The 17,751-nt window shown below is 44.7% G+C and overlaps 1 protein-coding gene across 1 annotated transcript in view; it reads left to right on the forward strand.

Moving 5' to 3' along the window:
* Window positions 1-17,751, forward strand: part of LOC144695688 (tumor necrosis factor alpha-induced protein 8) — a 132,790-nt gene that overhangs the window by 57,188 nt on the left and 57,851 nt on the right. Inside the window, exon 2 of the mRNA XM_078566652.1 lies at window positions 11,797-11,864. The gene's annotated coding sequence lies outside the window, so the exon portion shown is untranslated. The remainder of the gene's footprint in view (window positions 1-11,796; window positions 11,865-17,751) is intronic.

Consider the following 17,751-nt stretch of genomic DNA (forward strand, 5'->3'; position numbering starts at 1 on the left):
CATCTGGTCTTTCTACCAAAGTGGATAAGCTCACATTTTTCCACATTATATTCCATCTGCCATGTTCTTGCCCACTCACTAAGTCTGTCCGAATCCTACTGTAGCCGCTTTACAACTTCCTCACAACACACATTCCCACCTAGCTTTGTATCATCTGTGAACTTGGAAATATTACATTTGGTCCCCACATCCAAATCATTGATATATATTGTGAACAGCTGGGGCCCAAGTATTGCAGTACCCTACTAGTCACAGCCTGCCAACGCGACAATGACCCGTTTATTCCTACTCTCTGTTTTATGCCTGTTAGCCAACCCTTAATCCATGCCAGTATATTACCTCCTATCCCATGTGCTTTTATTTTGCTAATAAACCTCCTGTGGGCACTTTATCAAAAGCCTTCTGAAAATCCAAGTATACTACATCCATTGACTCTCCTTTAACAATTTTGTTAGTAACATTCTCAAAAAAACTCAAGTTTGTCAAACATGATTTCCCATTCGCAAATCAATGCTGACTATGCTCAATCAGATCATGATTATCCAAATATCCATTTATCATATCCTTTATAATAGATTCTTGCATTTTTCCTACTGCTGATGTAAGGCTAACAGGTCTGTAGTTCCCTGTTTTCACTCTTCCTCCCTTCTTAAATAGTGGGGTGACATTTGCTACCTTCTAATCATCAGGAACCATTCCAGAATCTATAGATTTTCAAAATTGATCACTAATGCATCCACTATCCGTATAGCAACCTCTTTCAACAGATGCAGAATATTAGGTCCTGGGGACTTATCAACTTTCAGTCCCATTAATTTCCCCAATCCAACCTTCTTACTTATACTAATTTCCTTCAACTCTTCATTCTTCCTGATCCCTTGGATCTCTAAATCGGGGAGATTTCCTGTAATTCCAACACATCAGGTTTGAAATCCCCGTCCACATTTTTAAATCTCTCAGAACCCAAACCTTTGACCAAGCTTCTCATTGTCCCTCCTAACTTCTCCTTTGGTTTAGCATCTGTTTTACATCCACCTTCTGTGAAGCACCTTGAGGTGTATTTTATGTTGAAGGCAGGTCAATGTCCTTGCACCCAGGATGATCTTATAATGATGGTTGGAACCAGATCCGGGGATTTTATCTCTTATTCATTCATGGGATGTGGGCATCACTGGCAAGGCCAGCATTTCTTGTCCATCCCTTTGTACCCTTGAGAATTGATTTTGGGTATCCTTGAATGCCACTGAGTAGATTACTAAGCTATTTCAGAAGACAGTTAAGAGTCAGCTACATTGCTTTGCGTCTGGAGTCACATATAGGCCAGAATGGGTAAGGTCAGCAGATTTGCTTCCCTAAAGGACGTTTGTGAACCAGATGTGTTATAAACAACAATTCAGTAGTTTAAGGGACAAGATCACTGAAATAGCTTTTTATTCTAGGTTTATGTAATCTAATGAATTTAAGTTAAAGTCTTGCCTCTGGAGTATTATTCTGAGTCCCTGAATTCCTAGTCCAGTAACATAATCACTATGCTTTGAACCCTGTAACTATGCAAGTCATGCACCAAGTATGCTAAGTAAACCAGTGATATATTTACATAAACTCTAATATTTCAGTTAAGAATCTTGATTTTTTAACAATTCAATATCAACACATAATTCCCTTTGTAATTTTTTGAGTACATTTGAAAAATGCAAGGATCTGAATGACCAGTGTCCAGCCTTTGGCAGTATTTACAGTACCCCCTTTCTCCATAGAAGATATTGGAGCTCCTTACTTTCACTAGTCTAAAGTCTATCAGATCTTGACTAATTGCAGTAGTTGTTGTAGTTTTTATGAAACTAAGGTTTTAAAAATTTGTATTAGGAAATTTTTTTTAGCCTGCTCTTATGATGCATGTACTGACTTGCTTGTGGGTTTTGAAAACATGAGTTACAGCTGGGATCCTAGCCTGTGCAAATCCATGGAGATTCTTACATCTGTGTATGAAGCATTTATCTAATTAAAATACAATAAGATTATGGTTATATTTTGATGTAGCACAACTTGAACTGGTTTTGTGTTACTGGGTTTTACTTGTCCCTCTTTTTTTGTTCATAATTTTAAGATGATCCCAATGTAACAGTGTTTATTGTTTCAGATTCAGCTCTAATTTGGAACGAGGGTGTATTCAGAACGTGAAATCAGTGAGCTGTTGTTAGTATTATACAAAATCAATCAGTTTTAGAGGGATGGGTGGGTGTGTGGCACTGTATCCGGCTCCTTTTGGCTTTGGTAGTAGAGTGGGGGGAAAATTTTCCTGTTTGTGTTGGCGGGAAGTGGCCTTCTCAGTGAACATATATGATGTATAGTGACCTGTAAAGGTGGGCTTACAGTAGGATGAGTAGAGAACTCATTGGCAGATTTCTCAAACAGCATGTCAAGGCAAGGGAGCTCGTTTGATTGCTCAATTTCAAAGGTGAATTTGCTGACTATGTGTGTAGATGCATTGGGATTTCTAATGTTTCACGCGCTACAAGATTGGTCTTATCGGTAATCTTGTGAATAGGGCCTAAGCCATTTGCTCACTGGGCAAGTTTGATGCTGAAATAGGATGCAACAAACCCATCCTGCGTGATAATGGCTACCCTGATCCGATCTTTGCTCACTGTATATCATGCAAACTCGTGAATGGGCCTAAGGCTGCTACTTTCAGTCCTGAAAAGTGCCCAATCTACTTCAGACTACACAAGGGTAAGGTGCCTCAAAAACTTGAGCAACAGGTGAACCATTTCACGCTGTTCCTATGTAGTAGCAACACAAGAGGTATTCTCCGCTAACAGGATGCTACTGTCAAGCTAAATAGATGTTCTGCCTATCACACAAACAAATATTGTGGTAAGTGAATTTCAGTGCCAGCATGATGCCAGGTATGTAGGCCGTATGTTCCAATGACTGGTGGATCATATCGAACCGCATGTCCCTTCAGCTGTTTGCAACAGCCAAAGTACAAACCGTACCCAACCCTCGTGCTTGCAAAACTCAAAACATAGTGCCCAACATTAGGTGTGATTCTGCAATTTGACAACACTTGCTAAACAATCCTGATTGTGCTGAGAATTACATTGAAAACCAATTTAATGTTATCAGGCAGGCTCGCAGTGTGGCTCACTTACACATGCTTGAAGCTACAAATGTTCACACACAGGGCCCTGTCCTTTGTAGACAGAATAAGCATGTTCACACATTGCGCCTTTTTCAACTAAACAAAAGCTTGGGGGACAGCAATTCCCTGGTTCATTCCCCATGGCAGTGCCTTGACGAACCAGAGTCAATCTGCCTGGTTTGAATTTGAACATAAGTTTGGCAGTTAACTGTTCCCTGGTGCATTCACCATGGCAGCACCTCTACCAATCAGAGTCAACTGGCCAACCAATCAGCACCCTCGTCTCATGCAGTTTAAATTGTTTTTCCCTTTGCTATTGGTATTCTTGAGAACTGTCCTGATGAGTACAAGACAAAAAGCTTTAACAGTGTGTCTCTTTTTTCAGCAATACTCAAGTTCTCTACTACCAAACGACTACTTCCAAGTATTGTTGCTGATTGATTAATACAAAAAGGTGATAATGAGAATCTAGTTTAGGCTAACTGTGTGAGATTTCAGGATTTTCCAAACTACAGAATAAACTCAGGAGGAGGTCAAATGGGAAACAAATATGAGAATTTAAATTATTAATGGTAGCTGCAGGTGATTCTGGACAAAGCATAATTTGTTTTTAGAGGAACATTCTAGCTTCTATTAACAGCCATTAGCTTACGTCACTGGGCATTTAGCAGCCATGACACCCAGAGCCCTAGCAATGTGTTTAAACATCACTAAAGTCACAACTTGTTTTTTTCCTTTAAAAAATCTAATTAACTTTTAAACTTTCCTTTAAAAAGCATATAGGAGTTAAACTGGCTCATCCCGAAAATGGGCATGGGATCGTGGCATGTGATTAACCCACACTCATTCATTGGGTTGCAGGCAGAACATTGAATTAGTGCTAAGATAAAAGCAAAAAACTGCGGATGCTGGAAATCCAAAACAATAACAAAAATACCTGGAAAAAGCAGGTCTGGCAGCATCTGCAGAGAGGAGCACAGTTAATGTTTTGAGTCCGAATGACCCTTCAACAGAACTAAGTAAAAATAGAAGAGAGATGAAATATAAGCTGGTTTAAGGGGTGGGGGGGGGAGGGCGGGACAAGTAGAGCTGGATAGAGGGGCCAGTGATAGGTGGAGATAACCAAAAGTTGTCACAGACAAAAGGACAAAGAGGTGTTGAATTAGTGCTGCCTGCTGTTTTAATTGCTGTTGATTGGCTGCATGCATCAGCAGGGACCATTCCATTTTAAAAGTGATTCTAGGCTGTGATACTTTGTGGAGTGCCTGAACAGGTGTGAGAGACAGTACCAAAGTTTTCTGACAATGTACTGGCAGTCTTGGTGCAAGTGGCACAAAGAAGGGGTGGGTGGTGGCAGGAGGCCCTCAATACATATGCTCAGGAGGCAGTGGGAAGAAGCAGTTGAAGGCATTGGTTGGAGTGTGGAGTTTGAAAATAGCAGTGCTGGTATGAAATCAGCATTTCACACTGATTGAAGTCATGAGCTGCATGCTCTGTTCTGGCCATTAGGTGCACACATGCTAACCCCTTTACCAAGAGTGCGTCTGGTGCACTGCCCATCGTAGATGTGCACGCTCATCTTGGATGCCATTTTCAAATGTAGCACCTAGAAAATGGCACTACGCAGCCCAGTTTAGCCCCCGATGTGTTTAATGTTTACTTTTCACTCTGTTGTGGCAAAGTAAGTGAATTGAATGGAGCTGATTCCTTCAGCCAACTTGAAACTGTGAATAGTTGTCATGGGTTGATAGCCTTGGATGTACAGTGGAGCTCCCTATTGATTTTTCTCTCTGCCTATTAATTAGGTGTCCCCCCATAATCTTGGTGTTATATCCCATAACCTTGGTCTCATAGCTGATCTTCCATTTGGCAGATACCCAGTGATTCAGCCTCTGTTTGTATACACATGGGTTTAAAATATATTGAGAGAAATTTCTATTCAACCTGGATTTTCAAATGGTTGAACAAGTCAAGAGATGAATAAAGAAGGCTTAAGACACTTAAAATGGGATGAACTTCCTTATTTCTACTTCATTTACCTCAGCATGGGTACAAAACAAGGAAATTGTTAACTTCGCTAAAACTACAAAAAGGAGGAATTTTATTCTGTGTTATTGGTGTGTATTATAAAGGCTCAACAGTTACACAAAGAATTTCTTGTCACCAAGTTGCTTTCACATTATAAGCTGTTGAGCTGACAATCATAGGGCTGAATTTATGTGTCCTGGCACATAAAATGGGGTGGACTTCCATCACATCACCTGCCCACTCAACCCGAGCTCATCCCCATAATACAGGGCAGGCGCCAAAATCGGCAGCTCACCCGCCATATTAAAATGACCAATTAAGGGTCAATTAGACTTGTTATCAAGCCAATTGACCCTAATAATTTGCTACCCACGCCATAATATGTTTGGCGTGGGCAGCAGGGCAGGAGTGGGAAGCCCGTTTTTTAACCTGAAATGGTTGAAGGGTGGAGGAGGGGTGGGGTTGCTCTTCGGGGGCTGGCCTTTGGCGATCATGCAGCAGACATGCCTTAGACTGAACCTCCATTTTATCTCAACCTTCTCCCTCTCCTAAACCCATCCTCACCACCCCCCTCTCCACCACTGCCCCTGTCCCTAACAATCCCAAACCCTTCTGGCCCAAGACTCTGGACTTACCTTCTCCTGGGATCCTAGGCCTTGGGCTCCCATCCTCACCTGCAGTCCCGGCAGTAGCCACTGACACTTTCCTGGTACTGCTGGGACTGATGGAGCTACTGGTCATTTGGCTTGGCTGGCAGCTTCAGAGGGCGGAAGTCCCACTCAGCCCTGGTTAATGAACCCCACAGCCCTTTACAGCTGCAGGGCTGCTCAGCATGGAGGCAGCCACAGATGTGGTTTCCGGGGGTGGTGGAGTTCCATCTGCCACCCCACTCTCCCACCCCACCCCATTATTTAGCCAATTGGATCATAAAATGGTTACAGCACAGAAGGAGGCCATTCAATCTGTCTTGTCCGTGCCAGCTCTCTGCAAGAGCAATGCACTTAGTGCCACTCCCATGCTTTTTCCATTAGATGCACAACAATAAAGCTTCCCTTTGAAATCATGTTTTTAAATAAGCACAATAATGATGTAAAACCTCTGCTCTGAGCAGGTATCATAGAATTGCTCATGCCAGCTGATTTTAATGAACAGATTGCCATGGGCTTGAGGTGTGCATTTTCATGATATGTGCCCTTGATGTCTACTAGGAGCACAGGGTGGAGTTTCTTTTGATTTTTATATGTCTTGACTTGGTATATTTTAAAAGAAGGTCTAAAAGAATGGGTGGAATTTTAAGCTCCACCACTGGTGGGTTTAAGGTGGGGGCATGAAAAATCCAGCGGGTGGCCTTCCCACCACACGTTCACCTTCCGCAGCCTGTTAGAAATCTTATGGTGGGTGGGGGAGGTGTCAGGTGGCCCACCTGCTTTTGGGCCCATTGAGGCCTTTAAGTGGCCATTTAAGGGCCCTCACCCCACCCCCGCCATATTTTACCCTCGGCAGGGGCGGGGGTGGGGTGGGGGGGGTGGGGGGCGGGGGAGGTGCCCACGCCATGTGGGAGTTCTGGCAGTTTTAGCTGCTCAGCCTGATTTCGAGCAAGGAGGCACCTCCTTTGTGGGTACCCTGGGCCCATTGGAAGCCCCCCACACAAGATCACCACCCCCCCACCAACCCTTCCCCCTGGCCTCTTTGGACCCAACCTCCCTAATCACACCCACCCCTCGCCAAGACCTCCGACCCCAGACTTGCCTGTTAGTCTGGGCTGCTCAGCATCGGGGACTGCTTGTAGTCCCAGCAGTAGCCGCCAGTCCTGGCTGGCACTGCTGGGACTACAAAACTGCTGTGCAATCCGATTGGCTGGCAGTTTTCTAAGGTGGAACTCCACCTCGAGAAAGGGCAGAAGTCTTGCCTTAAAGCAATTTGCACTGCTGTCGGTGTTAAATTGCTGCCGGACACTGTCAGAATCATGTGTGGGACATTGGCGCCCTGTGAAATCCAGTTCAATATTCTAATATAGCCCAAAAAAGGTGGGGCAGAAATTTCCCCCCATTGGGGGGTATTGTGTGAGGGCGGGCACGAACCCGATTGGCGCCCCCGATCGGGGTCGCGCCGCCATTTTACGTGGGTGGGCCAATTAAAGCCCGCCCAGCGTGACGCGCGCTTGGAAGTGCATGCGCGCGAAAGAGCGCAAATGTCTCCCTGAGGCACGGAGATCAGTTTAAGGTTTTAAAATTTAAATAAAGAAAAAAAACTTTAAAACATGTCTCCTTATGTCACAGTGTCACATGAGCTGGGACATGTTGATGAATTTTTTCAAAATTTTTTATTTAATTAATAAATCCTTCATGAAACCTCATCCCGCCTGTGGATGAGATTTCATGAAAAATGCGATGGCTGCCTGGGCTCTTCGCCTGCCCGAGCTAACAAAAACACGGGCAGCACTTTCCTGTCAGCGGCCGGGGCCTGCTCGCCGACACGTAAAATGATGCGCGGTGACATTGGGCGTGCGTCCCCATGTCACCGTGCGTCATTCTGGTCCTCAGTTCAGCGGGTGCACAGCGGAGTCGGCTGTGCACCTGCCAAACTGTCAAAGGCCTATTAAAAACTAATTAAAGTACTTCACTGAGCTGCCCATTCGGCCCTTGTTTTGCTCCCCTGCAGCATGTTATAGCTGCAGGGTGGGCTGGCATGGAGCAGGTCAGATCCATGCTGACTTTGCTTCCAGGTGGCAAGCTGGCTGTCCCCTGTAATATTCAGTCGGTGAGCCCATTTATAATGCTTCTTTAAATTGCAGCAGTTTGACATCACCAAATTTCTTTGAAAATGTATTAAAGTGATTTAGCACAAGCCATTAAAAATAAATTTAAGATCAATATTCATGACTTGGATGAAGGTACCACATTTGCTGATGATATAAAAATAGGTTGGGAAGCAAGTTGTGAGGAGGATACAAAGAGTCTGCAAGGCGATATAGATAGGTTAAGTGAGTGGGCAACAATTTGGTAAATGGAGTATAATGTGGGAAAATATGTGATTGCTCACTTCGGCAGGAAGATGCTGAGAGGGTGTTTCCCCTCATGGGGGAATAACTAGATGGCACAGCTTAAAAATAAGGGTCTCCCATTTAAGATGGAGATGAGGGGAATTTTTTTCTCTCAGAGGGTTTTAGTCTTTGGATTTCTCTTCCACTTAGAGCAAGCAGTGGTGGCTGAGCCATTGAATATATTCAAGGCTGAGTTTGACAGATTTTCATCAGTAAGGGAGCCAAGGTTTCTCAGGGGCAGGAAAGTGGGGTTAAGGCCACAATCAGATCAGCTATGATCTTATTGAATGGTAGAGCTCAAGGAGCCTAATGGCCCACTCCTGGGCCTATTTCTTATGTTATTACCTTCCTATGAAACAATTGCTTAGACTCATTAAATGTAGTTACTAATTTAACTATTCTTTGTTCAGTCGCTCTAATGATTGTGTAGGCATGGTCTTCTGTTTAAATTTATAATGATGGCCTGATAATCGCTTGGAGATGTGTTCCATTAGTGATAGTTATACATACTGACAGCAGCATTCTTAGAAGACCCTGCGCTAAGGTTTTCTATTTACTGAGCTTTATGAAAAGCAGATGGCAAAACTCCTCAGGGGAAATCTAAGAAGTGAAACACAATATTGTGCAATTGCCTTTTGTGAATAGAAACCCAGTATGAAATGTAATTTGAATAGTTTAATGAGGCTGAGTGCTCTCAGACAGTCAAAACAGTTGTAAACCCTGGTACAAACAGACTAGGCAGTTTCTAGTGAAATCAGTTTGAAATTTTAACGCCATTACCTGTTTCGAGATCTTGGTTTGAGGAAATTGCTTGGTTACCCTCGGAGATTAGAGAGAATTTTCATCAATTAAGAGTAATTAAATGGGATACAATTCATCGTATGGTAAGTGGTATAGGGCGGAATCGTCCTGATTTGCACTGTGTGATGGCAGGCGGGTAAAACGACGTTGGCGATGGCGGGTTTTCACGCCGTATTGCCCCAAACCCGCCGCATTAATTATGCACTCCCGGGAAACAGCCGTTTACATGGCGGGTGGGCTCCCATTCTCCTGCCACGCCATCACCTCGCTGCTTCATCACGTTGGGTGCCACATTTAAAGCCCAGCCATGTGCACACTTCTCAGTGCTTACGGCTCATGACGACTGCAGGAAAGCTGCTGCCAAAAGGCAAAAGCACTGCAGCCCCCAGGTTTAATGATGTGTCACTGGAATGCCATTTGGATGCTGTGGAGGCCTGCCATGATGCCCTCTACTCCCACGCTGGTTACAGGACGGGCAGCGTCATCACCAATCCAGCATGGCAGGTGGTGGCAGCGGTCGTCAGTGCCAATGCTGCACAGAAGAGATTGGCCATCCAATGCAGATAGAGGACAAATGATCTCATCTGTTCAGCCAGGGTATTGCAGCCATCTCATCACTCTAAACTCACACACTCAAGCCCATCACACATTCACTGGCATCTCACTCACTGCCAGCTCAAGGAACATCACCACCCATTCTCACACAAATACCCTCATATGTCCACCTGGCCTCATATCCCCTAGCAACTGCCTCCTCAGCCCTCACCATCTTGAGGCCACTTGCATAGATCAACATGTGCCCTCACGCACACCCTGGGATACCCACCTTCCCCAGTACAGCCCTCGCCCTGCAGCCACTTCCTTTGCCTGAGGCCACTTCTCCCCCTTCCCCAAGCAAGACCCTGCCCCGCAGCCATTGAAAAACCACACACCTATGGCTGATCTGGTAGGTAGAGACCTACCTGTGAGCCCCCTTAAAAGCGATGTGATGCTGTCTGTGAAGCCTGGCGTTGATGACTGCGAGTGCTGACAAAAGCAAGGTAGGCAAACAAACTTTGAAGTCCTGAGTGAAGTGCAGCCCGCCTGGTGCACGTTGCTTATGTGCTGTTGTGAAACACTTCGGCGTGCTTTCCTGCCGGTGCGGGCGGATGAACCAGCGGCGGGGATGAGTCTGGTGGGCTGGCCTAATACTGATGTGCTGATGTATTACAATGTGGTTCCCAACGTCTGATGGCGGGAAACGCGGCCTGCCATAGGCGGGCTGAGCGGACAATCGCAAACTGGTTTCATACCATCGTGAGACCGATCGCGCCGCATTGTCCGTTCACGCCACTGAACATGCCCAACGCTGGTTGGCATGGAAAATCCCGACCATTGTCTGTGGAAAGAGTGGTTTGGTGGTCTGATGCTATTTCTTGTTCCATACTTTGGCTTAGAATTTGGGCATGTTGAATCCCTGGGCCTGAATGGCGAGGCCCAAGGAGAACACAGTAATGAATTTGGGCCTTATTACCACCGAGCCAGCAAGCTGTAGACACAAAGAGGCAGGTTGCCAATGAAATGGCATTGAAGATTGATCTGTTGCACCACCAATAGCTTTGTGAGGAGAGAGAAAGTGGTGACGGGGAAGTGACGCAATCAGGTTGGGAAGGAAGCGGTGGCCAGTGGGAAATTATCATTGGTTGAGGGGGCGGGGTGGGTAGCCATGGCAATCAGGCACGGTGGGCAAAGCAATCTTGCAGCGGGCATCTCAAACAGATGTTGCATATGCACATTGATTTTTCTGACTTTTACTAGTAGAGTGATGGCACACTTTCAAATACAAAACAAAAAAGGCTATTGTTGCTGATGCAAAATGCCAGTTGCATTTGCCAAATCGATCACATCACAAAAACATTTCATCCAGTGAATTTAAGTTCTGTATAAATTCAAACATTTCTTTCTTTGCTTTTGCCTGTCCCTTTTGATCTCACTTTCCTATTTTGATTTATGGCAGTGAGCTTTAAACAAGTAGGAGCTGAAAACCCATAGGGTCAATATCCCAGGATAAGTGATGGGATTTGTCATCTAGTGACCTCACCTGAGGATGTGGTGTCAGGTGGAGGTCAACTATTTATCATATTACAAACAAGTGCCCGTGCCACTGGGACTGAATCTTGGGTGCCCTGTATAGCAACAAGGTCAGGTTTGGTGCTAGGAGGCTACCCTTTGTGCGGCTGTGCACTGGCACAAATGTTCTTTCTTTCTACCCAGTATCTCAGTAAGTTGTTCAGTCCAATAGTGGATGTTCTTCAGAGGTCCGACCTAGGCCTGGAACCCCAAGTGGGATCCATTCTCTCCATGAACAAGGCTACACTGCCTTCTTGCTCTCTGTATACAAAGTGTTTGCAGTGTACTTTATTTTTGTTAAAAGCCACAAAAGGCTACAAAAATTATTTTCCCCAGAAAGCAGTGGAGGCTGGATTATTGAATTTATTCAAGGTTGAGTGAGACAGATTTTTGATAAGTGTTTTGATCCCAACCGATGTTAATACTGGGCAAGTCAGATCCCAGAGTGAAACCTGGTTAGGTAGATCCTAACTGTACTTTTTTTTAAGAAACCGTGGAGATTAGTTACTGAGTACATTCGCAAGAATCTGCCAGTATACTGTTAACACAACAAATAAAAGGTTCATTAAACAAGAAAAAAAAGAACTATATTACACTGGACAAAAAGATTGGAAAAATTTCAATACAAATATCAGAGAATTGTTCAAATGCTCTCTTCCTTTTATTCCAGCAATCCTTACAGACTCAAAACCTCAGTGAAGATCTGCCATTGTCTCAACACCAAGATTTCTTGATTGGGTGAGCTCAGTTTCAAACAGTTTTCTTCTGACGGAGTTCTGAGCATTAACTAGACGCTTTTCTTCAGCTGGTGCCTCTCCCTGAGGCACAGCAAAACGTTAATCTAAACTCACTGGGCAGGATTTTACACCCTGCGGGTGGGCGCGTGCCCAACCTGATTGGGCGTAAAATAGCGTGCAATGACATCAGGCGAGTGTCCCAATGTCATCGCGCACTCGTGCGATATTTCGGTCAGTGGGCGCACGCAAGAGTCGGTAGCGCGACCACTGACAATTAAGGGGCCTATTAAGGCTGTGAATCCATTAATTAAAAGTGATTTTTCACTGCCTGTCCAACCTTATGGTTGGCGGGCAGGCGAATTGGCAAGGTGGCCTTTTGATTTTTTAGGAGACCTCACCCACAGGCGGGATCAGGTTTTCACAATTAAATAAAAAATAAATATAAATTTTTGAGCAGAATTTTTATTCAGTTTATGTTATTGTGAGTGAGCCCCATGTCGGGACATTTTTTTTCAGATTTTATAAATCTTTATTTTTGATTTTAAAAGTGTTCAGCCCCCTGAGGCAGCTCCCTATCTTTAGGGAGCTTTCAGTGCGCGACCCCCCCACACATGCGCAGACTTTGGCACTTGCACTCCTCTCACCCCCACCCTGGCAGCACTGAGGTTCTCAGTGTGCCTTTCACGCTGGCTGCCTGTTAATTGGGCAACCAGCATGAAATTGTGGTTGGGGGCCAATTGCAGGTGGTGGATTGTTTCCCAGCCGTTCCTGGGCCCGCCTGCTGCGCCTGCCCGATGACTTGAAAATCCTGCGCACTATTACTTCAATTTAAGAACAAACACATGAGTTCCCTAAACTCAATTTCTCAGAAGGCTTGCAAGATTTCCTATTAGAGAGATTAGACCTTCTGCCTGCACTCTCTGGTATAGACACAGTAACTGACCACCTTTCTGTGTTTCCCTGTCTCTGTGTGTCTCTTACACTGTGAATTGGCATCAGCACTGTTTTTTCTACTTTGTTTTCTTTTAAACTTTATTAACCTACTAATCCCACCTCTTTACTTCAAGAGTTGTAAAACCTCATTAAAAATGCATATGTACAAACAGTGCCCCAGATTTCCCAGCACCCAGCTCACAAAAACTTCCAAATGAAACTAAAACCAGGCTTCACTTTTCTTAACATCCAAATATAAAATATAAATTAAACTTAAAGCTATACATTGTTCCTCACATTAGACAAGGGAGACAAGGGTTATAGGGGGCAGACAATAAAGTGGAGTTGAGACCACAACGAGATCAGCCATGATCTTATTGAATGGCTGAAGGGCGGAAAGGCCTGCTCTTGCTCCTAAGTCCTATTTCTTCTCTTGGCTGTTGGGCATCACAATGTGGGACCATGAAACTTCCAAGTCAGAATGTATCCTCCTTGGCACAACACCCTGACACAGTTTGTCAGCTAAAGAAGGCCCTGGAAAAACAGGAGGAACAGGGGAAGATCTGATATATTTGCCGCAAATCTTGGGCCTTTCACCACGCCCCATGCAGTCTTTTGTCGGGAGTCTGTTGGGAGGCCTGCAGAAATTTTGGGCTATAGTTTGTGGATATGTGCAAGAATATTTTTATTTGAACTCTTGGTGCAAAATTCAGATCTTTAATTGGATGCCATAAGTGACCTTAGAGGTTCCAACTAATATTCATGGCACATGTGCATACTTCTGGTGCAATTTGTGTCAGACACCACACTAGTGAAAGCATCTGCCGAAAGTGTGCAGGGCAGGTAGAATAAAGTACCTGAAAATGAGATGCCAACCTGGTGAAGGTAATACAAAGGAGACCATGCATGCTTAACAGTGAAAGCAACATGACACAGAACCAAACGATCCCACAACCAATGGATCTGTTCAAAGCCCTGCAGCCCTGCCACATCTACTTGTGAATGTTGGTGAACAACTGAACAACTAATGGGAGGATGTTCTATGAGCATTCCCAATCTTCATTGATGGCAGGGCCTAGCCTGTGAGAGGATGAGACAAAAGGTTTTCAACCATCTTCAGCCGGAGGCATCAAGTGGATGGTCCATCTCAGCCTCCTCCTGAGATGCCCACTATTACAGGTGTCAGTCTTCGGTCAACTTGACCATGTACTATCAAGAAATGGCTGAAGGCAGTGGATACAACAAAGTCTATAGGCACTGACAACATCCTGGCTATAGTGCTGAAGACTTGTGCTCAGAAACTAACTGTGCCTCTGGCCAAGCTGTTCCAGTGCAGCTCCAAAACCAGCATCTACTCAATAATATGGAACATTGTCCAGATGTTCCCAATTCACATATAGCAAAATAAACCCAATCCAGTCAATTACCACCTCATCAGTCTATTCCCAATCATCAGAAAAGTGACTGGCAGTGCTATCAAGCATCACTTTCTCACCAATAACCTGCTCATCAATGGTTAGTTTGGATTACACCAGGACCACTCGGCTCCAGACCTCATTGCAACTTTGGTTCAAACATAGAGAAAGGACCTGAATTCTCCTTTGTATGCTGAGAGTGGCTGGTCTTGACATTAAGGCAACATTTGACTGAGTGTGGCATCAAGGAACCTTTGTAAAATTGAAGTCAATGGGAATCGGAAGAAAACTCTCCCATTAGTTGGAGCCATACCTACCACAAATGAAAATGTTGTGGCTGTTAGAGGCCAATTGTCTCAGCCCCAGGATATCACTGCTGGAGTTCCTCAGGTCAGTTTCCTTGGACCAACCATCTTGAGCTGCTTTATCAATTACCTTCCCTCCACCATAAATCTAGAAGTGGGATGTTGGCTGATGATTGCACAATGCTTAATCCCATTAGCAACTACTCAAATAACAAACCAGTCTTTGCCTGCATGCTGCAAGACCTAGACAAGATTCAGGCTTGAGCTAATAAGTGGAAAATCACATGCATGCCACACAAGTGCTAGGTAATGACCATTGCCAACAAAGAAAGCTGAATGACCTTCCTTGACATTCAGTGGCATTACTGTCACTGAACCCTCCACCATTAGCATTCTGGAGGTCATCATTGACCAGAAATTTAACTGGACCAGCCACACAAATATTGTGATTACAAGAGCACTGGGTATTCAATGTGATGAAATATTATCGACTTGCCTGGATGAGTCCAGCTCCAATAACATCCAAGGGACACAACACTATCCAGGACGAAGCAGGCAGCTTGATTAGGATCCCATCCACCATGATAAACATTTATTCCCTCCACCAGCACACCATTTTACCATTTTTTTATTCATTCATGGGATTTGGGCATCGCTGGCTAGGCCAGCATTTATTGCCCATCCCTATCTGCCCTTGAGAAGGTGGTGGTGAGATGCCTCCTTGAACTGCTGCAGTCCATGTGGTGTAGGTACACCCACAGTGCTGTTAGGGAGGGAGTTCCAGGATTTTGTCCTAGAGATGGTGAAGGAACAGCGATATATTTCCAAGTCAAGGTGGGAACTTCCAGGTGGTAGTGCTCCCATGTATCTGCTGCCCTTTTCCTTCTGGATGGAAATGACTATGGGTTTGGAAGGTGCTGTAGAAGGAGCCTTGGTGAGTTCCTTGGTGTGCACCATTTACAAGATGCACTGCAACAACTTACAAAGCTTCTTCATCAAAAGCACCTTCCAAACCCACAACCTCTGCCATCTAGAAGGACAAGGGCAGGAGATCCATTGGTACACTATCGCTTTCAAGTTCCCCTCTAAGTCTCACACCATCCTGACTTGAAAATATATCCTCGTTCGTTCACTGTCGCAGAGTTAAAATCCTGGAACTCCCTACTTTCAGCACACAGACTGTAGTGGTTGAATATGATGGCTAAGTGCCAGCTTCTCCTAGGGGTGGGCAGTAATTGCCAGCAATGCCCACACCCCATGAATGCATAAGAAAAAAAGTTAATGCAATCTTGATTTGATGCCAGCACTGCTATTTTAGAGCTCAGTGCTCCAGCTAATACCCTTTCATAATCAAACAGAACTGAACATGCATTCAGCAGCAGGAAGAATGCCTACCTTTGCTATGTAAAGGGATCTTCAACTGCTTTCAGGTTGGTTGCTGATAGATGTTGCTGTGATTGTATATGTTCTTAAAATAGCTAAAATCTACACTCATAGATGTGGCAGGTGTTGAAGGATGTGGTCCTGACTTCAAGGCTTTTGTGCAAACTGGTTGCACTCAGACATTAGTAAGCATTCCCTTTGGAATGCAGAAGAGCAGAGGTGACACAGAGCATAACAAACTGCTGGAAGGGGAGGAGGAGGGGGTGAAAGGGCACTTAGTAGGCAAACATATCTGGCCAGTGTGTTCAAGGAGTAATTCTATCTGGACCTCGGTGAGGAAGTATGTCAGACTCACTAATGATGGCTTCACTGAAATCCACCACCTACAACAGCACCTCAGAGCAGAATGAGGATCACATTGCCTGTGAAAGTAACCATTGCTGAAATATTTGCAACATCTCACAGGTTGCTATCCATCATTGTGTTAGGGAGGTTGCTGATGCTCTCTTTTCAAAGTGAACTGGGCACATTTAATTCACTCTTGCAAGACAGCAGCAGGTGGAGTGACAGATGGGGTGCTCTTACACAGCCTTTTGCCCACTATTGGTGCAGACCACTCATATCCAGTGTCTTACCATGTGCATGTTCTGCCTCTACTCTATCCTCTAAATTACATGCAGTGCCAGTATCTGAGCTGGTGACTGTGAATGTGAAATTGAGTGAATGTGTTTCTTCGACAGTAGTATCTTGTTGCTTTTCCACTTGCTGTGCCATCATTGCTTGGTCAGGTTGCAGTTCTTAGGATATATCTGAAAGGAGAAAGACACAAAGATAGGGTTGCGTTGAGGGGGAAAGGTAAGTGGTGCATGCTTACGCCATCTGCAGCTTGTAAATCAGAAGAGATTGTGGTATAAGAGGGAAGTGGGATGTGAGAAGTGGATTTGGTATGAGTATACCATTAAGTTCTATTATTTCAGTCCTACTGTCCACGACTTCAGCAATGGCTGCTCCAATAATGGCCAGAACCATCTCCTCCGTAGGGTATAAAGACATTTAGCTGCACCTGTCCCCGCCGTTTAGTATCTGCTGCCTGTGGTTATTGCCATCTTGTCCTGGAAGAGAGAGGGAAGTGTTTCAGTGAGTCTGGCGCAATGTATTTGGGTGATGTGGCTGTCATGGTTGAATAGCTGGCAGTCTGTGTAAGCTGTGAGATTTGGGTGTGCAGCTTGTAACAGTGCTCAGTGTTTGAGGGTAAGTTGAAGTTATGATTGTGAGGTATGAGTCCAGATTGATAGAGTTTGTTGGTAAGTTGAGTGATCGGGGTGTGCTGCATTGAGCAGTGCCAGAGGCTAGTGGTGTAGTTGGTGAGACATGGCATTTGAAGTTGGTGGGATGTGGCATTCATTGATCTTGTCCACTTGTGTGAGACCATTGAACCTTGTGTGACATTGCATCCAGTACCTCGGACCTTGACTCCTATTATTGACCACAATGGCTACCTGATCCTTCTGAGGGTTTGGCTGGAGGGCTTCCTGGCCCCTGATGCATAAAACACATCTCTTGTCCTTTTTGCCTTCTCAAACCAAGCTCTTTAGTGCATTGTTGGAATATTTTGGAGCCCACTCTCTCCCATGTGGTGCCATTATTGAGTATTTTCTTGGTCAAATGAGTTCCACAATGACTTTCACCACCTGCTCAGCCACAATGCCACCTCCCCCTTATAAGGTACTAACTGACTTTAAGTATTGCAGTGAAGCTTTAAGTGGTGCTCACCTTACACAATTTTGGGCATTTTTCTGTGATGTATAGCCATTCAACAGCATGGTTAATGATGGCTGCATGTTGCAGTTGT

Source organism: Cetorhinus maximus, chromosome 2, assembly GCF_964194155.1.
Source record: "Cetorhinus maximus chromosome 2, sCetMax3.hap1.1, whole genome shotgun sequence".
NCBI classification, from domain to species: Eukaryota; Metazoa; Chordata; class Chondrichthyes; order Lamniformes; family Cetorhinidae; genus Cetorhinus; species Cetorhinus maximus.